The following is a 22780-nucleotide window of genomic DNA, read 5'->3' on the forward strand; positions in this document are numbered from 1 at the left end:
GTGATGCTCCGCCTGCTTTGTTCTGTATCACTAAGCCATTGTCTAGGGGTACTTTTAAACTACTGAGAGATGCCTTCTCAATGAGCCTAAAGATAAGATATAGTTATAGTCGAAATGATTCAAAATCCTTACATTCCCAAAACGGCAAGACACCAATTATTTTCCTCCACGGACCGGGGGATACCAAGCCCCTGCCGGTGTATTTAAAAATCCAAGGGCAGGGAGTTTGTCCCTTTGCCAGATAGGACACTGCTTCACCTTCTGAACACGTAAAGGGTGCATGCGTTTATTCTCCAGTCCCTCTCACAAATCGTACTTTAAACACCCGTGATCTGCGAATAAACAAAGGCAGTAAACAATGGAGTGGAGGCTATGCCCACAATATAGGAAGTACATGCACAACCGAATTGCAGGAGTGTAAACTTTGAAGAGGACGTCACCGCTCAGTAAATGTACACAGACATTCAATTTCGTTCTCTTCATTTTAGACATAATGCGTAACTGATTATTTTTTTAGCACACTGATCGATATCTCGGTAAAATAATCTTCTTCTTTTTTTAACTAGCGGGGCAGTGAAATCTTTGCTTTGTGCTAAAGTCAACAGTGACAGAGTTTGAGCTCAAATAAATGCCGTGATGTCTCCAGCCCTTTGCAGAAGGCTGAAGGCGAGGTTCCACATTGGGCTCCTAGCTTGCCAGTAAGCATCCACCGTATATCACAGGTATGGACATTTGATTGTATATTTCCTAACTTTGTTTCAATTCAATCGTTGTGTGATGATAGTTATTCGTTTGGGGCCGGGGGTATGCTAGATGAGAATTGAGCACTGGCTGAAATCCTGCTTAGAAAGGTCCTCGAGCAGGCCCAATTGGGTTTCATGACAATGGTTGGTTCAAAGCTTCAAAAAGGCTGATGTGATTTGCAAGTTCTGTGATAGAGGTTGTTGCCTCTTCATTCAGTGTCTTTCAATTGCGTGTCAGAGAGCTATCGCAGCTGATATATATCATTGATGTCACGAGAGGAGCACTTGCTCCATTGCGCATGGAACTCTGTTTTATAGCCTACAATGAAACCCTGCGGCTCCAACATTCAAATGTTAGCGTCCGAGTGGTTTATAGCCTGTCATTTTTTAAATGTTTCATTGCTATCCATATTTGAGTGTTTTGCTGTGTGCGTCAGGTTTTCAGGAACCCATTGAGTATTTTCTATTGGCTTTCTTTTGGGGATGATTTAAAGATCATTTTACACACACTGCTTGAAAATAATTCAAACACTAATCAATATTGGAATTCCAAATGTCAAGAACATTTATTTGAATGAATTAGCTATCATAAATTATCGTCATTGTCTTCCCCATCTCATTCATGATACCTATTTACAATTGGTTGCGGACTTCTAATGATAACATATGGCTAATAAAATAATGATGATAATAATAATAACAATAATAATAATAATAATAACAATAATAATAAGAAGAAGAAAAAGCCTGCGTAATAGGCTTAGGCTACTGTATAAAAAATACACCATTGTGCTCAGAAAAAGTAGTAGCCTAGTAAAAGTTGTAATGTTGAGATGAAACCGTATGATGCGTCCAAAACACTGGGGACCGTTTTCAATAATTAATTCCCCTCCAATCTCGCTCTCACAAGGAGCAAGAGCCCTCGAAAATACCCATTACCCATTATTAAAATAGCATATGCCGACGCACTTCTACTCCGATCCTTTGATGGAGGTGATAACCTCAGTCAAGCCTCCTCCAGGATGGAGTGAAATGGGAATGGCCTTTAGAAACCCTAGTTCAAAGGTAACCGGCCTTAATCGGCACTGGAGAACCTTCTTACCAAAAGTGCACGAGAGTTTACCCACTGACATCAGCCTCCTAGGCCTACATCATCCAATGTATTAGTTACCTGAGATAGCTAGGCTACACGACATGAAGAACCAGGACCTTCATTGTTGTGGGGAACCATTTATAAAGGCCCGCCTCCGAAAAGTGTTTTGTTTTCGCTTACGTTAAAAGATATCGGCAATAGAAATATATGCATGAGTCCTCGCTGGCTGTTCAGGCAGATGCACGCGCGTATAAGCACGCGTGTATAAACACACGCACGCACGCGCACACACACACACACACACACACACACACACACAACACACACACACACACACACACACACACACACACACACACACACACAAAGGGGTTTCACATTTCAGCGCAGAGATGCCTCTGCAAAGGGCCTGGGCACACCATCACAGGCAACCCCTTCACTGTTGTTATAGCAACAAGATGAGCGATGGTCCAACTTGTTGATCCCTTTACTTTGCTAACCCATTTTAATTACATTTCTTACCGGTCGCCCTATTTGCATATTTCTAGATTAGTTTGAGTAACACGAGGAACCAATGGCATTTCTCAAGACCGAAACCTAGTCTGGATTTATTGGAACAAGTTGTGGTCAAACTTGGATGAAATTCCTCTTGCTGTGAGGACGCCAGGTTTTGTTCATTCATACTCTGAGGCTGAACTGAGGCTGAACTCGCGGATGCCTTATCTGTCCTTCTGTTTGCATTTCTATTGCATGAGCTTTGGAACAAAATTCTCACAACACTGGGACACATCGATATAAGGTCTATAAGCATCAAAGCAAAATGTTGAAAACTGGTTTGAAATAGGTTTTCATTTTGATTACAGATATCGTTGGCCCGGGGTATTGCTCTTCATGATGGAACCATGGATTGCATCATTTGAATTAACCAAGTTTATTCATAGCAGTAGATGCACATGGTCCCATAGACCTATAGGCCCATAATAATATCATGTGTGACGGGTTACCAACTCTGGCCCTATATTCCCGTTGAAAGCACTAGTAGCCTAAGCTCACATGCAGCCACCACCAGGACCTGGAACACCCAAGTAGAACGGTCTCCCGGGTGATAGCGGGACACCGGTCTAACAAGCTGTAATTCGGTTTTAGCCTATTGCAGGGGTGGGACCGTCCACACTGCCCCAATTTAACTCCTCTTTCACGCGAAATACTCCTAATCCCATATTTTAGTAAGGGAAACTGCTATCCTACAGTATATTAAAGACAATAAAGTGAAAACTCAAAGCCACCCATGGTTTCTCAGCAGTCAGTTAGTTCCTCGTCATGATTTACGCCCATCGCGTCCACCCATCTTGCTTCAATTAACACTAGCTTTAGTGGCCATTTAATTATCTGACACTTTGCATGAATAATTCTCAATGCGGGAGCGCGAGTTTATGCTATTCAAATAAGTGCATACATGTAGGATCCAGTACATATATACATTTATTTAGGCAAGGGATATAATTCCTTTAGCTAAATAGATTTCTAGAAAAAATCAGCAACATAGATTATGTCTGTTGCTGATGGCAAACCTATTTTCCCTCTGGGAAAACATTATTATTTTCATTATTATTATTGTCATAATTTTTTTAAATCACAATTATTATTACTATTTATTATTATTATTATTATTATTATTCATGTAGACTATTAATAATTAGGCTACTGCTTTCAAATTGATGATCGAATTGCCCATAGACTAAATAACAGACGTTGAGACCATTAGGTGCAAACGAAAAAAAAAAATTCAATATCGAGAAAGGTTGATAATGGATCCTTTGAGAACTACAGATAACAACACCAATTGATTTACTGATTTTCAACGATAAGCATTTTGACTAGAATAATTTGACACTTTCAATTAGATGGGGGAGAAACTAGATGTAAAAAAAAAGAATGATATACATTTTCGTTTTCTGTAATCCACCTAATATTGGTATGCACCCTGCTATAAAAGCCCATAGATGATGATGAAGGAGAAAGAAAAAGTGAAAAAGCTAAGAATAATCCGTTCATAGGTTACCCCAATCATTAGCAAATACAATTTGCACTTTTTCTTACAATATTTCTAATTTGGTATGATAATTATCCGAAGTACAAAATTGGAAAAGACACCTTATACACCTTTTAAAAACATGAATGTATTGCCAGGTTTCACATGATTTTGACCAATATTTTCAATGTATTTAGCAATTCATATCGGAAGTAGTATGAGAAATTAGATTGATTTGAGTCAAATGGTGATAATAAATATGGTTGCCTGAATGGTGTGTGAAACACCCTGTGGTCAACCCAATATGGGAAACTGTGTCTGCCTGATTCTGTGGCAGAAGCCTTCTCTGTTCACTTTACAGTAAACCTCCTCATTGTCTGTTTGTACCCTAATTGAGTGGGTCCTAAATGTTAGTTCCTCCAAAGCTCCACCTTGAATGAATCATTGGCTGTTCTAATGGAAACAAAACGCTATGGAGAGGGATATGGAGAGGGCTCTCAGAAGCATTGAGAGTAGGCAATTGTACACATCCCAATGTAGCACAGAAGGGCGTAATGTAACAGGATGAAAAGAGAACAGATGCCCACTCTACTCCCTGTGTGTTGCTCCAGAGAGGAGTCTGTATTTAGCTGCTGATACTGTTTCAATGGAGACTACAATAGGAAGTATCCCATTCTCACTGATAACTATCAGGAATTAGCAGAGTCATGTCATGTGCCACACACCTCTCTATCATACCCAGGTGTGCAACTTTTGTAATAGAAGTGTGGGGGATAATACCATTTTTGTTTTGTTATCCGGTCGGATAAACACTCCAAACAGCCTACCTGACCTCTCGGAGGCGTCCACATGTTCCAAAAGCACACCGTTGCCTCGTTATGTATCACATTCCAATGATAAAACTGGGTGGGGGGGACAAAAATGCGATTTCAAAATGTGTGTGTGTGTGGGGGGGGCTGGCCATACCTACACTTCTCTCCGATACCTCGCTTATTGTACACGCTGTTCTTCTGAACCTAGCTGTCACTCCTATAGATACATAATTCTGCTGTACACACCTCTCACACAACTTGACATCTCTTTCCCATTCATTTGAGAATGTCTGAATTCTGAACAGACATGTCAGAAGAAATATACAGAGACAGTTTGGAGGAAACAACTCATATTTGAAGTACAGCTTTGAGGAAACAACTCCTATTTGAAGTACAGCTTTGAGGAAACAACTCCTATTTGAAGTACAGCTTGGAGGAAACAACTCCTATTTGAAGTACAGCTTTGAGGAAACAACTCCTATTTGAAGTACAGCTTTGAGGAAACAACTCCTAGTTGAAGTACAGCTTTGAGGAAACAACTCCTATTTGAAGTACAGCTTTGAGGAAACAACTCCTAGTTGAAGTACAGCTTTGAGGAAACAACTCCTATTTGAAGTACAGCTTGGAGGAAACAACTCCTATTTGAAGTACATTGTGGAGGAAACAACTCCTATTTGAAGTACATTTTGGACGAAACAACTCCTATTTGAAGAACATTTTGGAGGAAACAACTCCTATTTGATGTACAGGTAACACCATTCATTACATCTGGCTTGCTTTTCTCAGATGATAAATTCCAGCCATATTTTCAGGTTTGACCCACCAGAGCAGGTAGAAATCAAAGGTCAGAGGGTCAGTATGGGAAAAGGAGGAGTGTGAGATGGGAGAGGGGTACATGGTGGGAATGCAGCCGGTGACTGTGATGTGTCCGTACCGCCCTAACACGGCAGTGTGACATTACAGACCAGCGATTCCTCTCAGCCTGAGCCAGGCCGCATGGCCGTGTGGTCCACACATCCACACACACAGGGCCGCACTGGCGTCACAGAGAAACAAGTCAACAATTCCCATTGACAGTACCGAGGCAGCAGCTGGTGGGACAAGCACTAACCTAAAGACAACCTACTCTGGTCAGGACGGGGTGCCTCTCAGTACCCCACTGCTTTTGTATCACTCAGAGTGGAAGGATTGTTGGTGCTTGTCCATCTACAGTATGCACTGTAGAAATAATCCTAGATTTATAGATGTAGTATCTTAATTTGATCACCCTGTTGTTGTAGGACATTTCCTGTATAGCCAATAGATATAGCAGAAAATGCAAACTCGTAGTGTATTCAAGGTATAAAATGGCTTCTAAAGTTTGTAAATTTCACTTAAACATTTCCGACTTGATTTGCCCTAACTTTAAATGTATCAACCAAAATGTCTATGAATTATAATCCAAACAATAACTCACACTTTCTGTTGCTGCAGCATTATTTTCCTGCTGTGAACAAACTGGCTCAAATTAAGATCCTACATCTGCATTGAAGAGTCATCTGAAAATATATGCAGTGATATGGATACAAAGTAATCCGCAAAAACAATGGACATCCTTGTGGATAAATAGGATGAAAGGATAAATAAGACCACAGACGTACAAGTGGTGTTGATTCTGCTTGAATGAAGCAGATATGGCTTTTTTTTAGGTTGGTTCGGCTTTGGTTCATTATACAAATACAATCACCGTTTTTGATTGTGGTTTCAATGATTGTGGTTTAATGCAGTAACAACACAGAATAACATAATTAATAAAAGTCCCATGATGGTAGTGACTGTCCATTATTGATGTCACTTATTAACCATCATTTAGTCACGTTACTTTACTTTAAAACAATATCTCAGTTGTTGTGTATATTACTCTTTTGTTTTATTTGATGACTTTATTATTTCATTCCAAGTCATCTCATCTCTATAGAGCTGCTTCCTATGCTGTCTGACAAAATCACACATTTTTTTTTACTTCTTCAAAGTTAATATGGCATACATTTATGACTGCTGAATACCAACTATCAATCACTTAGATCGTGTATTTTCAGGTAGAGATAGCTGGCGAAGCAACAGCTGCTCTATATCCCCTCACGATCGCGCATTCTTCTGTCTCTTCGGTAGCAGGCTTAAAACAAAGACATACCCGACAAGTCGATACGCAATGAATTATGGTCATTGTAGTTCATTACCACGCTTTATGTGCTAAACAATGTATAATATTAGCCTGTTGGAAACTACAACTCTCTTCTACATAGCATAGTTCAGGCTGGATCTGATTTATATCTAGAGAAATGTGCAATGTGCCACGTTGAGCTCACAGAAAAAAAGAGAAAAAAATGGAATTCAAACGTCTGTCAATTAGTTGTTACAAAACGGAGAAATAACCGACATTTCAGTTCATGCTCAGTACTAAAAGCAGATTAACATTTAATTGGGATAACAAGCAAGAGAACAGTGAAGAGAGTCTCAGGCATGCTAGAAAGGAAGATAAGCTTCTCAGGGAGATATATGAAGCTCAGGAAACCCATGGCAAGATAATACATGTGTGTTCAACCATGCAGCAAGACACTGTATTAAATCAAGATTAGAGAAGTCCAAAATATGAATCTAACTATTTAGCAGGATCAAAATTGAGAAATGTGTGTTGTGTTATTTAAGTGCTTTCTATAGCCTTTTTCGGTAACAGAGTATTCTGCAGTCACATTTCCCAATGGGTTTGATGCGAGTGTTTGAGAGTGAACCCTGTTGGCAAAGCCAGCATAGAACAATATGTCATTCAGCTGTGTTAAAGAGATTCCTGCTCAGCTGTGATTGATCCGACATGCTTGCTTTATTCCCCCCGAGGCCTGAAAACCATGGGGGTTTAGATTCAGACTCTGGCAGTACTGATGGATATCTCTGAATGTTTCTCTGCCATAGACTCAGACCATCTTTTATTGCCTTCTTCCTCTGTTTCCACCCAGTGCAGACATTCACACACAGACATGTCCCTGGCATGTCTGCCAACCTCTCTCCTCGCCCGACTTCTCTCCCCCAGGGAACTGAGGCCTGAGCCCTACAGGTCAGTCACAGCCAAGGACACACAACTCATTAAAAGTTAATGAAACCTAAAAACGCAGTGCGCCAGCGATTCATTTAAACCCCAAACCAATCTCAGCTTCCAGCAAAGGCAAACAAGCCCATGTGGCCAGCGTCGTAACCAGGGTTTGAGTTTCAGTGCGGTCCGGAAGATACATTTTCTAGAAGTTGAAGCTCATTTGCTGCATTTCTATATAATTAAAAAACGTCAAAATGCTATTTGGAGAACAGAAAAAAAACAAGCAAAAATGACCTCAGCCTTTATCACCTTGGCTGCTGCAGGTTAATTCACCTCAGTCGATCTACAAACACATAGCCTATTAGCTATACAATTGTAATGTTATACCCCTGAAAGGGGGAAATTATTCTAACTTAATATCAGTGCCGAAACGAAAATGTATGGCATTTTCAGAACTGTCTTGTTTGTGTTTTAATGTAGGCCTAGTCCTATAGGCAAGATAGGGCATCTGGAGATGTTGATATTGAAACATAGCTTTTTTTAAAAGTTCCTAATTTATTTGATAAGATTAGTACAGATTTTCTAAGGGGACCCCACATGGGGCCCCAACCCCAAGTTTGGGAACCACTGTACTAACCTCTCTCTGCTTGCTCCCTGTCTCTCTGTCTCCACTGCTTCCTCCTGCATGCATTGCCTCCTCCATCAGCCTCACCACTGAGCGCCAAATCACTGTCTGTCTCAGTAGTAAAGCAAAGTTACTATGAGAACCTAGTAGCGTATTCTTTTGCTCATGCTGAGGTAGGCTCCGTTTAACGTTAGCTTCTTACTTCATCCTAGATGGCTAAGTAAACGAGCCAGAGGCCTTCAACTTTACTGCAATATAAGTCTCTGACGGCAGCTAGCCACTTGACTGACTGACATATATCTCTATTAGCGACTATTTCCAGTTGTACACTCATTCTCATCCGATAGTCGTTTTTGTTTTGTTTTGGGGATGTCTGTAGACGGCAGGAGTCGCAGGACGATTTTTAAAATATCCCCCCCCCCGGTATCTCGCAAACAAACTGACTGCAGTGTCTCTAGTTGTCTACCTGAGTGGACAGACACAGAGCTGGGGTAGTTCGTTTTACGTCTCAGGCCTTTAGCGTAGTTAGCCGTTCGAGAGGGCGTAGTTAGCCGTTCGAGAGGGCGTAGTTAGCCGTTCGAGAGGGCGTAGTTAGCCGTTCGAGAAAGTGGTGAATGTGCTGCAAAAGAGGAAAATCCGTGAGCCAAATCGTGGGACGCACGCGAACATAACGAACAAACCGCTGTTTATGATTCCGCTCGTATGCAAAGAGGCTGGCGCTAATATAACGCACTCAGATCAATAATATATCCGTTCTGAGCTTGGATCAACGCTTGGAACAATATTTAGACGTAGGACCAATATTTAGATGTAGGATATATATATATATGTATTTTATTTTCTTCAAATTATAAATTATTACCGAGGTATATATGTATATTATATATATATATTTTTTTTTCTTTTTCAAATTACAAATAATTACCTAGGTTCGGACCTTGGTGTCCTCATTTGTAGTTACGGCCATGTGTGTGGCCCCAACACTCTGAATAACAAACGACGTAATATTTTCTTCTGGATATGTTCCCTATGCAGACATGTTTGGTGTGATAGGCTATCTTACAATAGGACTTGTCCAATTTATTGAATGCGAGGAAAGAGTGTTCTGCAGGGATGAATTCTGTAATCTGCTTCCAAGTTGAATGTAATATCTCTACACTGCCTCAGCTTGTCAGGGAGGCTAAAAGATATGCGATTTCAACATTCATGAGAATCACTGACATTCAAATAATGTACTAATTTGAATACCATAGAAGTGGCAGCTAAATGTGTGTTAAGTCTTGTATTTGTTCTTCTTCATGGGTATACCAGTACAGAGGACTGTTCCTAATCTGTGCATTGTTTAACATGCATAGGCTATTTCACCACTTTTAAATAACCCACTCCTCGCTCTTTTTCACAGGGAAGCCCTCATCTAATAACATTTCGACTCAATTTAATAACAACCAATCAACAGCAATAACATGTCTTGGGAAACCTAAGTGTATTTGTTTCTTTAAAACCTCCACTTTAACATGACCCCCCCCCCCCCCCCCCCCCAATAGAGGTGTCCTCTGAGGACTCAAATTAAATTCCCTCCATGTATACGCCACTGTCAGCCTTTTAATGAATTCACATACCCTGACTTGAATTAAATTAATCCCCAATTTAATCCCATATAAATGGCTGTGTCGTTTATCACATACAGGCTGATGCTCAGCTGAAGGGTCCCGGAAAGCTGGTTGGTGTCTATAGAGCAGTTGAGCAGATTACCATTAAAAGACAAGAGCTGTACATTTCCTCTTACAGAGTATTCCCCTGATACATACTATTTAACCCATTGTCTGTTCACGGCTGACAGTGACATAGTTTGGAGTGGGATTTAATATCCTGTCAGATGAAGAAGTAATCCATCCAGATGTATGTGTCATGATCCGATACCTTTATTTTCCTATGTGCAAATAGAGGCATTGAACAGATTATACCAAAAGAGAGAGAAAAATGTGTGGATGCAATGTTATTTCTGGTTTCTTCAGTGTATTGGTGCAGCACACCTTTGATATTGTTCTGGGAAATATTGGTTACAGTTACAGCAGCTGTGTGTTTGGACTTGTTTGAGGTCATTATTCCAGAGACTGTTGCATTACTATATTGATGCAAATTTCAGGTGGGGTTAACATGCAAAGCAAAGCATTACTTAAATGATGAACTCTTTGAGGCAGTGAGCTGATTGATAATAGTTTCTCAACAACTAATCCATACAAATGATATAGTATCATGTGGTACGGTCAAATATTGCTAATGCGCTTAAGATGCAAATGCATACCAGCCTCTCACAGAGGTTTGAATAAGAGTGTGTTTTAGTTTTCCTGATTAGATTTGAACTATAAAATCAACGTGTACAATTTTGTTGCCATAATCAGTGTGGCGTTGTATGACGTTTGTTCCATAATTCAAGATATATCTAATGATAGAGGAATTGGTAGGGCAAAATAGGAACAGTTGTCTGGTTTGTTGTCTCTGGCATTAGACGCTGAGCGTAGTTAGCCAACAGATATGGCAGTGTCACATCTCCAAAATGTCTGATATATAGCTGCTAAGTAAGCAGTGATTTGGGATGATTTTGTGAGTGACAGATGGTACCTAAGTTCACGTTAGCTGTTCTGACGGAGGTTCCAGACTCTATATCCCATTCCACCAAATGTCTGACCAGATATACTTTTTGGAGGAAGCTTGGGCAATTCTCTGCCAAGCCTGGCTCGTGTACCTATCATTATTATAGAAGAAAAAGAAGAAACTTTTCAATTCACTCCCATACCAACAAATCCTTGACAGATGCTGTTCTGTCACTATTCATACTATTGTGCTGCCATTACAACTAAATGCATCATTTGAGTTTCAGAAATCCATCCTGTATGTATCCAACACCAAATGTTTGGTGACTGAAATTCTACGTTGCAGGGCGGGGGTGCATAATTGCTAGGAAACATTTTACTGAACATTTGGTGATAAAATGCAGCCCCCCCCACGCACACAGCTTAAAGCAATTAATTCAGGATCCTGACACAAACTCTCCAATCCTTTGACAGCTTGGAGCTGAAATAAAAATGCTAGTTCTCCTGGGAACGGCAGGAGATAGCCGGCTCTTTTCTGGACTGTTTGCTCACTGGCCCTGAGAGCAATCTTCCCCAGTCAGAATGAAATGCAAGGACACAAACAATGTACCTCAGAGAGAATGGGAGATGGGGAATGAACAGTTTGGACTATTTGCTCAGCAGAAGGGCAGCCACAATGGCTTGCCGATGGCTTTCCCATGCATCAAGCCTCTTAGTCTTAGGCCTCCCTTTGTTGCCGGGTTTCATCGCTCTGGCCAGATAAGAGCCCAGCTGCCCTATACTTTTAATTCCCATTGAACACCGTACTGTATCGTCATTTATCTGCCTACATACTGCCTGACATGATGTTGTTGTCTGATTGAATGGGTTATCGCCCGTGTGTCTCGGTGGCTAAGGTTCACCTTAGCATGTGCTGTCGTTTAAGTCTTGAATCCCTCTCTCTTCGATAAACAGCGGGCGGTGGTTAGGGTGGGGGGATAACGCCTGATCCCTCTTCTCTACAGAAAAGGAGGCAGCACAAGTCAAGCACAGGATACGATAAAGATACCCATTTACATACAGTTGAAGTCGGAAGTTTACATACACCTTAGCCAAATACATTTAAACACAGTTTTTGCAAGTCCTGCCATTTAATCCTAGTAGAAATTCCCTGTCTTAGGTCAGTTAGGATCACCACTTTATTTTAAGAATGTGAAATGTCAGAATAATAGCAGAGAGAATGATTTACTTCAGCTTTTATTTATTTCATCACATTCCCAGTGGGTCAGAAGTTTACATACACTCAATTAGTATTTGGCAGCATTGCCTTTAATTTTTTTAACTTGGGTCAAACATTTCGGGAAGCCTTCCACAAGCTTCCCACAATAAGTTGGGTGAATTTTGGCCCATTCCTCCTGACAGAGCTGGTGTAACTGAGTCAGGTTTGTAGGCCTCCTTGCTCTCACACACTTTTTTAGTTCTGCCCATACATTTTCTATAGAATTGAGGTCAGGGCTTTGTGATGGCCACTCCAATACCTTGACTCTGTTGTCCTTAAGCCATTTTGCCACAACTTTGGAAGTATGCTTGGGGTCATTGTCCATTTGGAAGACCCATTTGCGACCAAGCTTTAACTTCCTGACTGATGTCTTGAGATGTTGCTTCAATATATCCACATCATTTTCCTTCCTCATGATGCCATCTATTTTGTGAAGTGCACCAGTCCCTCCTGCAGCAAAGCACCCCCACAACATGATGCTGCCACCCCCGTGCTTCATGGTTGGGATGGTGTTCTTCAGCTTGCAAGCCTCCCCCTTTTTCCTCCAAACATAACAATGGTCATTATGGCCAAATAGTTATATTTTTGTGTCATCAGACCAGAGGACATTTCTCCAAAAAGTACGATCTTTGTCCCCATGTGCAGTTGTAAACCTTAGTCTGGCTTTTTTATGGCGGTTTTGGAGCAGTGGCTTCTTCCTTGCTGAGCGTCCTTTCGGCTTATTTCGATATAGGTCTCGTTTTACTGTGGATATAGATACTTTTGTACATGTTCCCTCCAGCATCTTCACAAGGTCCTTTACTGTTGTTCTGGGATTGATTTGCACGTTTCGCGCAAAGTACATTCATCTCTAGGAGACAGAACGCTTCTCCTTCCTGAGCGGTATGACGGCTGTGTGGCCCCATGGTGTTTATACTTGCGTACTATTGTTTGTACAGATGAACGTGGTACCTTCAGACGTTTGGAAATTGCTCCCAAGGATGAACCAGACTTGTGGAGGTCTACAATTTTTTCTTTTGATTTTCCCATTATGTCAAGTAAAGAGGCACTGAGTTTGAAGGTAGGCCTTGAAATACATCCACAGGTACACCTCCAATTGACTCAAATGATGTAAATTAGACTATCAGAAGCTAATGCCATGACATTATTTTCTGGAATTTTCCAAGCCGTTTAAAGGCACATTCAACTTAGTGTATGTACACTTCTGACCCACTGGGATTGTGATACAGTGAATTATAAGTGAAATAATCTGTCTGTTAACAGTTGTTGGAGTAATTACTTGTGTCATGCACAATGTAGATGTCCTAACTGACTTGCCAAAACTATAGTTTATTAACAAGAAATTTGTGGAGTGGTGGAAATACGAGTTTTAATGACTCCAACCTCAGTGTATGTAAACTTCCGACTTCAACTGTAGGTCTACATTATTCTGCATGTGGATAGTTCATATGGAGCAGGGCTTACCATGAAGGAGATTCAGCTCAAACACACAACTTACACAATGGGAGGAGCCGCGAAAGTGAAATAGACATTTCAACATTATATTTCAGCCTTTTGGAGCCCACTGCTGAGTACTGCAAGACGGCCCTTGAGAAAGAGGTGAGATGCGGTCATTAAATGACCTAATGCCAACTCGAGAGAGTAAATAAAGCTAATCGTTCCTCTGACTGAGAGCAGGAGCCATGTTGTGGTCTTTTGTTTCAGTTTGTTAGTTTGTGTTCGCATTTACATTGTTTCGTTTTTGGTGGAATGTGTATTCAGACTCAACATTTGTAATGTCTATTTGACAGGAATTACTACAGTTCCCTCTCATAGTCCGCTGAAGAAATGTAGCTAACAATGATAACAGTTTCTTGAAAAAACGTCTCATGGCATACACACACCACGCACACACTCAAATACACACCCATCCCCCACTAATGTCAGAGTCCCTCTGGGTGGTCAGGGCCAGAGGCTGAGTGGATGGTGGTGACTCTGACGCCCTGTAGAACAGTGTATCTAATGGAACACGTTGCAGTTGAATCATTGTCACTGTTAACTTTCTCAGGTTGTTGCCGTTTTGTAGGTCATTCTTCTCATTGGCTTGTCATTTTCTGTTAAGCACTTTGCTCATGGATTCATTCAGGGGGACAACATGGCGTTGGAGTGGAATGTCCAAAGACAGAGCAATTTTATGTCAATCACATTTTCCATTTTTTAAATGAGTTGTTATTGTACATCAAATATAAAATACAGATTAAATGTAGCTTGGGTGTTAGCAAAGAGAGCATAATCATTAAGGAACAATAAGTGCTTGTTTTGGTTGAGAGTGAGCAGCTTCGCAGTTTGGTGAGCCTCTGAACGTTTAGTGAGCATGTCAGAGCTCAGGTATGGGAGGATAAATAGGTGTGCTACTGGGCTGTGTGAGCGGAGAGGCAGCCACCTGTGTGGTGGGTGGTGCGGGCCCTGGCAGCCCTCTCAGCTTCACGCTCCACTGACCCTGAAATAAAGCTCTGTTCAAGGCATTTCAACGCTGCTTAAGGTTGTCCGTGGCCGTGTAATTTATCAGTTCTGAGAACATGAGTTATGGGCTCCGTACAATGCACATTGAGTCATACAATAAATTTACAACACTCCTCCAATTACCCCAGGCGCTGACGACCTCGGGCTCACTGGGCTATTGTCTTGTGTCAGAGAGCACTCGGATGACTCACTCAGTGTTGATGTTATGATGCTTAAGGTCATCTGAAATGTACTGTGTTCATGACTGTCTTTAGTCACCTGTATGGTTGTCTGAAGCCAAGAGGCTGCAGTCACAGCCATCAAAAATCATGCCCTGCAGCTCCTAGTGGGTGGTCAGACACAGAATGAACTGTCATTGGCTGCTCCTTTGACATCCCAGAGCAGAGAACATGACTCGATGCACTTTGCATTAACTCTATTTTATAATGCATGTTTCATTGTATTGAAAATGTATGCAGGGATCTTAGCAGGTAGATTTTTCAATGAAATCGTATAATTTTTTTTCTTTAAGTAAGTACATATTTTCAGGGGAATTGTTTTCATTTTTATCTTAAATTGTGGCTCGTGGTGAATTGATTTAACAGCTGATTTAATCAACAATTGCATGATTTGAAACGGCATAAAATGGCAATGTCACTCACAATTTGGTAACCACTAGAACATAATATTGAATGAAATTGCAGAATAATACATTGATAACTTAACTATATAACACATAGCAATATGTTGACTTTGATCAACTGAAAGACTACAATATAAGGCAAGGTTTGCTTGTTTTTATGAAGCATTTTACAAACTTAGAATGAAAATGTACAATTATGTATCGAAATGAACACTTATAGGAGAAGTACAAGTTGACCTCGTGTATTATTTCATGTAGAGGCAGATAGATACATAATTAAATGCCTTCATAATTAAATGCCCTCACTATGTGGATAATATTACACATCTGTTGGACTACATAGTTTTTATTTTTGCTAGAGCTCTAGAAATTTAAGAAGAAGAAACAAAAAGGAAAGCATTTTGTACTAATTCTACAAATGCAATGATTTATTTCTATCATTTTTGTGTGATATTAACATTGTTTTCATAGGAGATTGAGAATTGAGATTGAGGAAATTGAGAAAGGAGATTGAGAAGTACTCTTAATACAATGACCCATTTGTCAACAATTTGTCTGTAGCTAGGTTTAAATTAAAATAACTATTTGAATGACATGACATTTGACTATAATTGTATCATTGTATTGTTTTTCTTGAATTATATAAATAGGAAATGAACAAAAAGCTAGTAGAGTGCAATTGCTATGTCCAAAAAACATGTAATATGTGTTTGAGGTGTGCAAAAACAGAGACAATTATTGAAGCCCTTTCTCTTCTTCAGCATGTAGGGTTATAATATCATTTCAAAATAAATGGTATCGGACCATGGTGGTGTTGGTTGATTAATTGACAGACGAGCATAATTCAAAGAAGCTATGCAAATGCACATTTTTACCTGGTTGACAGTGTTCACTTATAGAACACGTGGCTACAATATACATTCATCCCTCAATTTATCAAAAGGATGACAGTTGTTAGCTTTCACCAGTTGCAAAGATCTTATTTTCAATTAATTTTTACAGACAAATTATCATATATTATATACATGGGAAATGTTTTATTTTATGAATGCTGTTTTATTTTAAATCATGCTCAATATTCTCATTTGTTCTATACCAGTGTGCTTAATGTATGATACTGACTAGTTTTTGGATACTTCTGAGTGTTGTGCTTTTTGCATTGGGTCCGTGAAACACACCTAGTACTCATCACAAGCAGCCCACTGATGATGTCATTCACCTTACTACCTCTCTATCTGGAGGTGTCAACACGCCGCAAACACCTTTGACATCCGTGCTTGAATGTTGCAGGCGAGTTAGCTAAACATTCCTGGGTGTTCCCCATTCTCCTATCTATACCTGCTTACCACTACTCACACTGAGCTGTTTTAGCTTCGTCTCTGTGGCCGACACAGCAAAGTCAACTCTCTCACAGGAAAACAAGCAACTCACATAACCAGGCTTTTGACAATACATGTTTTATATGTGTGATGTCCTATTTTGTACTAAAACATTACAACATGGTATACAACTTTATTAAAGTAAGCCTCAAATGTATATAGGTTTTGAGTTTTCTTCCCATTCTTAAATGTGACTGAATAAAATGTTTTGCTCTGAGGCTTTGGGAATGATTGCTGCCATCCCATGCTTATTGGCACATTCAGCTTGTTTGAGTTGATTTGAGGTGCTGGGTCTCTGAGGACGGATCGCAGAACTATAACCACATCAAATAATGAAGGGAAAGGTGTTTCTTGAGCCTCTCTCTCTCTCTCTCTGACTAGCAGGGCTCTGCTGGGGAGGGCTCCATGGCTGTGCTGTCAGAGAGGTGCCTTCAGAGAGAAGAGGGATAAGAAGGAGAGGAGGCCATAACGAGAAGAGGAGAGGTTCGAAAAGGAGAAGCAGATGGATCTGCCAACACACACAATGTCCCTTCTGTCGTGGGCTGTGCTGTGACCGCCCCATGGCAGCGGCCAGGTATGTCAGCTCTGTTTACCAAGCCATCCATCTCCTACCTGCCCTTCTGAAACAGGAACCTTTGTTTGAACCATACAGTCGTTAAGCCACTCGTTGACTCAGATCAACACAATTTATTTCCTGGTGGGTGCAGCAGGATGGGATTATGGTCATCTTAGTTTTGACCTTTATTTGACCTTTTCTTTCTGAACCCCCCCCCCCCATGTTAATGTATTTAGATGATTCAGAAAAGATTGTCTGATTGTGGTCAGGCGAGGTGCTGAGTTATTGAGGGGACACACCAATGGTCCTTATCATGGCTGGCCAGGGTTAGCAAATAAACTGTCCATGGACGACAATACACATTCACTGGGAGGATTAAGGCTCTGTGACTTTCATACATGCGTGGTATAAACAAAGAACATGGTACAAGTGTATGAAAAAGAAAAGAAAATGGCTACCAATATAACACAGCAAATATGGATAAGAGGATCTGAAAGGAACCAATTATTTCCAAGTCACTGGAGTTAATAAATAGATTTTTATTTCTGTTTGCCAAACGCCTTTACATGTTGTCGTATTTGTGTAGGAGGAATTTCAATCCACTTATATTCTACTTTTTATTTAAAAAAAAATTATAGATGGAGATTAAGTGAGTTGAGGCGAGGAGAAACTGGGAAACTCCATCTGAGATGAGAGGGGATGTTGTAAAACCTTTTAAGTCAAGGCAACAACATCAGTGGTTCATAGCAGTGTTTAATAAAACCATTATCAATATAAGCACTGACTCATACCAGAATGAGTCACCTTGATCTAATTGTTGATGGAACAAATAGCGCGACACATTTCCTAAGTGAGATTCTGGCATGAAAACCTATCACAAAACTCTTCAACTGCTGTGTGCAAAACCGTTTTCATTTATCTTTCACTTCTATTCACTAGGAGAGAGCAGATATCTGAATGCGCCACATTAATGATTGACTCATAGCTTGCAAAGTACCCCTACATATGGTGTCCACTTTGTTCACTTACGTTTCACTATATTTTTAGCCTTACACTCAAGTTTCCACCACCCTCTCCAACTCTCATACAGTATTATTGGCTTTGGGGGTTGGGGTGGGTGGACCGAGACAAACTCTCTTTAGAAAACCATCAGCAAGTTCAGGCAAATGGGAGATAAGAGCTGTCGCTGTTATAAGAATGAGGCTGTGTAGACTTAATTCTCTGCTAAGATAAATGTGTCCAGACTTTTCTGAAAGCAAGTTCATGTTTCCCCTTTCTGCCATAAAGCCCACGTAGACAGGCATGAAATGAGCCCTGGACTCCTCATTCACATCATGAAGTAGAGAACAAACCAAGAATAGGGTCCTTTAATTAACTACGGGATGGTAAAACAGGAGCAAACTTTGAATGACTTGTTTTGTTCATGGTCATATTTTATTTTATCAGGCACCATGTTGAACAAAAATGGAGGTGGTCCTGATTAGATTCCATCGTAATAACATTTTCTTTGGAAATGTCAAGCTCTCGTTCTTATCACCACACCGTTTCAGTATGTTTCTGACACTATATGACATATTGAAAGCTCAATGATAATGCTTTGATAGTTGAAGTCTTGTGCTGTTGTATATTTGAGGAAAAGAGTGTCGCACCAGTTTTTCTGAGAGATGTATCCTATGGCAAAGGTGTTTTGTTGGGGATTAACTTGTGTTATTTTGGCTTTATCCTCCACAGATGGAGGTGGAATGGGACCAATGGGATCAATGAGGTGATGCCTACAATCTTCTCCCTGCATCACCTCAGATCCACAGACACAGAACCACAAAGGCACTTTCCTCTCTGAGTACTTGTCTACCTGGCTACGTCTGCGTCTGACCTGTCTGGATCTATGAAATATCAAAGCTTGTGTCAGGCAGCGTGAATAGGGAGAGAGAGGCACCATTAATGATTAACTGTTCTAAAAGCCTATCAGGCAGGCCATGTGACATGCTCGCAGCATTTTTTGAGCAGATTGGGGGAAGCTAGTGAGCAAACACAGGTGCTTTGGACTGGAGTCGCCGACGCTGTCAGGGACAACCACAAACAAGAGCAGCACTGCCGAGCTAAATGAGAGCCCACCCACTTTACTTACTCCCTGGCTAGCTTAGCTTAGTCACTGACTGCAGTGGCTGGAGATCCTCACCAGAGACCAAGTCCAATGCCCCCCCCCAGTGTTCCATAACCTTTCACACAAACAAATCAAACTGGAGGATTGGAGTCGCTGTGGTCTCAAGCATAAGGGAAAGCAAACAAATGAATTGTGTTCCAGTTCTCACTTTCTAAAACAAACCAAATGTGGGTTGAACACTTGTTCTTGAGAATAGTGGAGGCAATGAGAGATATTCCGAAAGGTGCTAAGGGTGTTCAGAAATATGCAGGATGACAAACTGATCCTCAGGAAATGGAGTGGTTGATTTGATTGTTTCAGTAATGTTTCATGACAGGTGGATGACGAATAGATCATAAAGACACAAAAGCATATTTTCTGTCAACAAAGTAGACTGTTTTGTTGTCCTGATTTTGTTAGGATTTTTCTGGAGTTGTTTTCAAGGTTTTATAAACACGGTTTAGGTCCAGACACTTAACCTTTTTTCTCCTCAATAACGCCTGTCCCTTTGTAAAACGACTGAGTGCCTTCTGTAGCACAACTTTGATAACACAATCAGATGATATGATGGCGTTAACTGAACACGGCTTTCCGGCAGCGAGATAAATGAACAGCACGATAACGCTAACAAAAGCCTAGCTCTGATTGGTAAGTCTATGATTAGAAAACAGGCAGCATGGAAAGTCTACACAATAAGGGCAATTCATTAGATTTGTTATTTTCTACATGACCTGGGTCAGATGGACACCTTTTGTATCAGTCAAATATTTATTTGTGTGTTTTACAGGTCTTTCATTTCATACCCAGCAATTACAGTGAGCCTGTAAAGCAGAGATGATAAAAGTGTTTCAAAACAAACACTCCAAATCAACAGGAGAGGAGATGAAGTTGTAAAGGCAGAGCGAGACAGAGAGAGAGAGAAGCTGAGACAGAACAAGAGGGAGAAAGAGACATAGAGAGAGAAGCTGAGAGAGAACGAGCGGGAGAGAGAGACATAGAGAGAGAAGCTGAGACAGAACAAGAGGGAGAAAGAGACATAGAGAGAGAAGCTGAGAGAGAACGAGCGGGAGAGAGAGACAGATAGAGAGAAGCAGAGAGAGAACGAGCGGGAGAGAGAGACAGATAGAGAGAAGCTGAGACAGAACAAGAGGGAGAAAGAGACATAGAGAGAGAAGCTGAGAGAGAACAAGAGAGAGGGGGGGTAAAAACAGGGAATGGACTCAGAGGGTATGCTAATTTGGTATAGAGCAGACCTAACTCACTCTATTAAATCAAAACAGGAACATTTTACATTAGGCTAGAAATTCAAAAGGAAATGATCTCAACAGAGAAAAATGTCCTCCAGTGTGCTACCTATATCCCCCCACTAGAATCCCCATACTTGAATGAGACAGCTCCTCCATCCTGGAGGGGGAAATCAATCATTTCCAGGCCCAGGGACATGTACTAGTCTGTGGCGACCTAAATGCAAGAACTGGACAAGAACCTGACATCCTCAGCACACAGGGGGACAAACACCTACCTGGAGGAGACAGCATTCCCTCCCTCATATGCCCCCCTAGGCACAACTACGACAACATAACCAACAAAAACGGGTCACAACTCCTGCGGCTCTGTCGCACGCTGGGTATGTACATAGTCAATGATAGGCTTCGAGGGGACTCCTAAGGTAGGAACACCTATAGCTCATCTCTTGGTAGTAGTACTGTAGACTACTTTATCACTGACATCAACCCAGAGTCCCTCAGAGCGTTCACAGTCAGCCCACTGACACCCCTATCAGATCACAGCAAAATCACAGTCTACTTGAACAGAGCACTACTCTATCATGAGGCATCAAAGCCAAAGGAATTGAATAATATTAAGAAATGCTAAAGATGGAAGGAAAGTAGTGTGGAAACCTACCAAAAAACGATTAGGCAACCTTCCTGGACTAAACGTTTCATTGTAATAGTGAAGGTGTAAACTTGGCAGTAGAACATCCAAACAGTATATTTGACCTCTCACCTTCCCTATCAAATCTAAAAATGTCAAACAGAAACCGAAGAAAGTGAACAACAATGACAAATGGTTTGATGAAGAATGCAAAAACCTAAGAAAGAAATTGAGAAACCTATCGAACCAAAAACATAGAGACCCAGAAAACCTGAGTCTACGCCTTCACTAAGGTGAATCACTAAAATAATACAGAAATACACTACGGGAAAAAGAAGGAACAGCATGTCAGAAATCAGCTCAATGTAATCCATAGACTCTAACCACTTCTGGGAAAATTGGAAAACACTAAACAAACAATAACACAAAGAGTTACCTATTCAAAATGGAGGTGTATGGGTAAACCACTTCTCCAGTCTTTTTGGCCCTATAACAAAGAACAAAGAACAAAGAACAAACAGCAAAAACATATACATGATCAAATACAAATCTTAGAATAAACTATTAAAGACTACCAGAACCCACTGGATTCTCTAACTACATTGAATGAACTACAGGACAAAATACAAACCCTCCAACCCAAAAAGGCCTGTGGTGTTGATTGTATCCTCAATGAATTGATAAAATATGCATACCACAAATTCCAATTGGCTATACTTAAACTTTTTAACATCATCATTAGCTCTGGTATCTTCCCAAAGGATTTGGAACCACAAAAATGGAGACAAATTTGACCCCAATAACTATCGTGGGATATGCATCAACAGCAACCTTGGGAAAATCCTCTGCATTATCATCAACATCAGACTCGTACATTTCCTCAGTGAAAACAATGTACTGAGCAAATGTCAAAATGGCTTTTCACCAGATTACCGTATGATAAAAACCACATATTCACACTGCACACCCTAATTGACAAACAAACAAACAAAAACGAAGGCAAAGTCTTCTCATGCTTTGTTAATTTCAAAAAAGTTTTCGACTCCATTTGGCATGAGGGTCTGCTATGCAAATTGATGGAAAGTGGTGTTGGGGGAAAACATACGACAACATAAAATCCACACAAGCAACAAGTGTGCGGTAAAAAAAAGAAAAACACATTTCTTTCCACAGAGCCGTGGGGTGAGACAGGGATGCAGCTTATGCCCCACCCTCTTCAACATATATATCAACGAAATTAACGAGGGCACTAGACCAGTCTGCAGCACCGGCCTCACTCTACAAGAATCTGCAGTCAAATGTCTACTGTTGTCTGATAATCTGGTGATTCTGTCCCCGACCAAAGAGGGCCTACAACAGCACCTAGATCTTCTGCACAGATTCTGTCAGACCTGGAACCTGACAGTAAATCTCAGTAAGAAATAAATAATGGTGTTCCAAAAAAAGGCCAGTTGCCAGGACCACAAAGACAAATTCCAT

At 40.7% G+C, this 22780-nt stretch overlaps 1 long non-coding RNA gene across 2 annotated transcripts; it reads left to right on the forward strand.

Moving 5' to 3' along the window:
* Positions 1-336: 336 nt before the first annotated feature.
* On the forward strand, positions 337-19820 carry LOC115138401 (uncharacterized). 2 transcript variants are annotated; one of them, XR_003864933.2, is made up of 4 exons: positions 337-452; positions 567-722; positions 17109-17301; positions 19015-19820. It is a non-coding gene; the product is annotated as an uncharacterized LOC115138401 (long non-coding RNA). The 2 variants fall into 2 exon arrangements; XR_003864932.2 differs by having other exon boundaries at positions 412-722.
* Positions 19821-22780: the final 2960 nt, after the last annotated feature.

This window comes from Oncorhynchus nerka, linkage group LG12 (genome assembly GCF_034236695.1).
Source record: "Oncorhynchus nerka isolate Pitt River linkage group LG12, Oner_Uvic_2.0, whole genome shotgun sequence".
Classification (NCBI taxonomy): Eukaryota; Metazoa; Chordata; class Actinopteri; order Salmoniformes; family Salmonidae; genus Oncorhynchus; species Oncorhynchus nerka.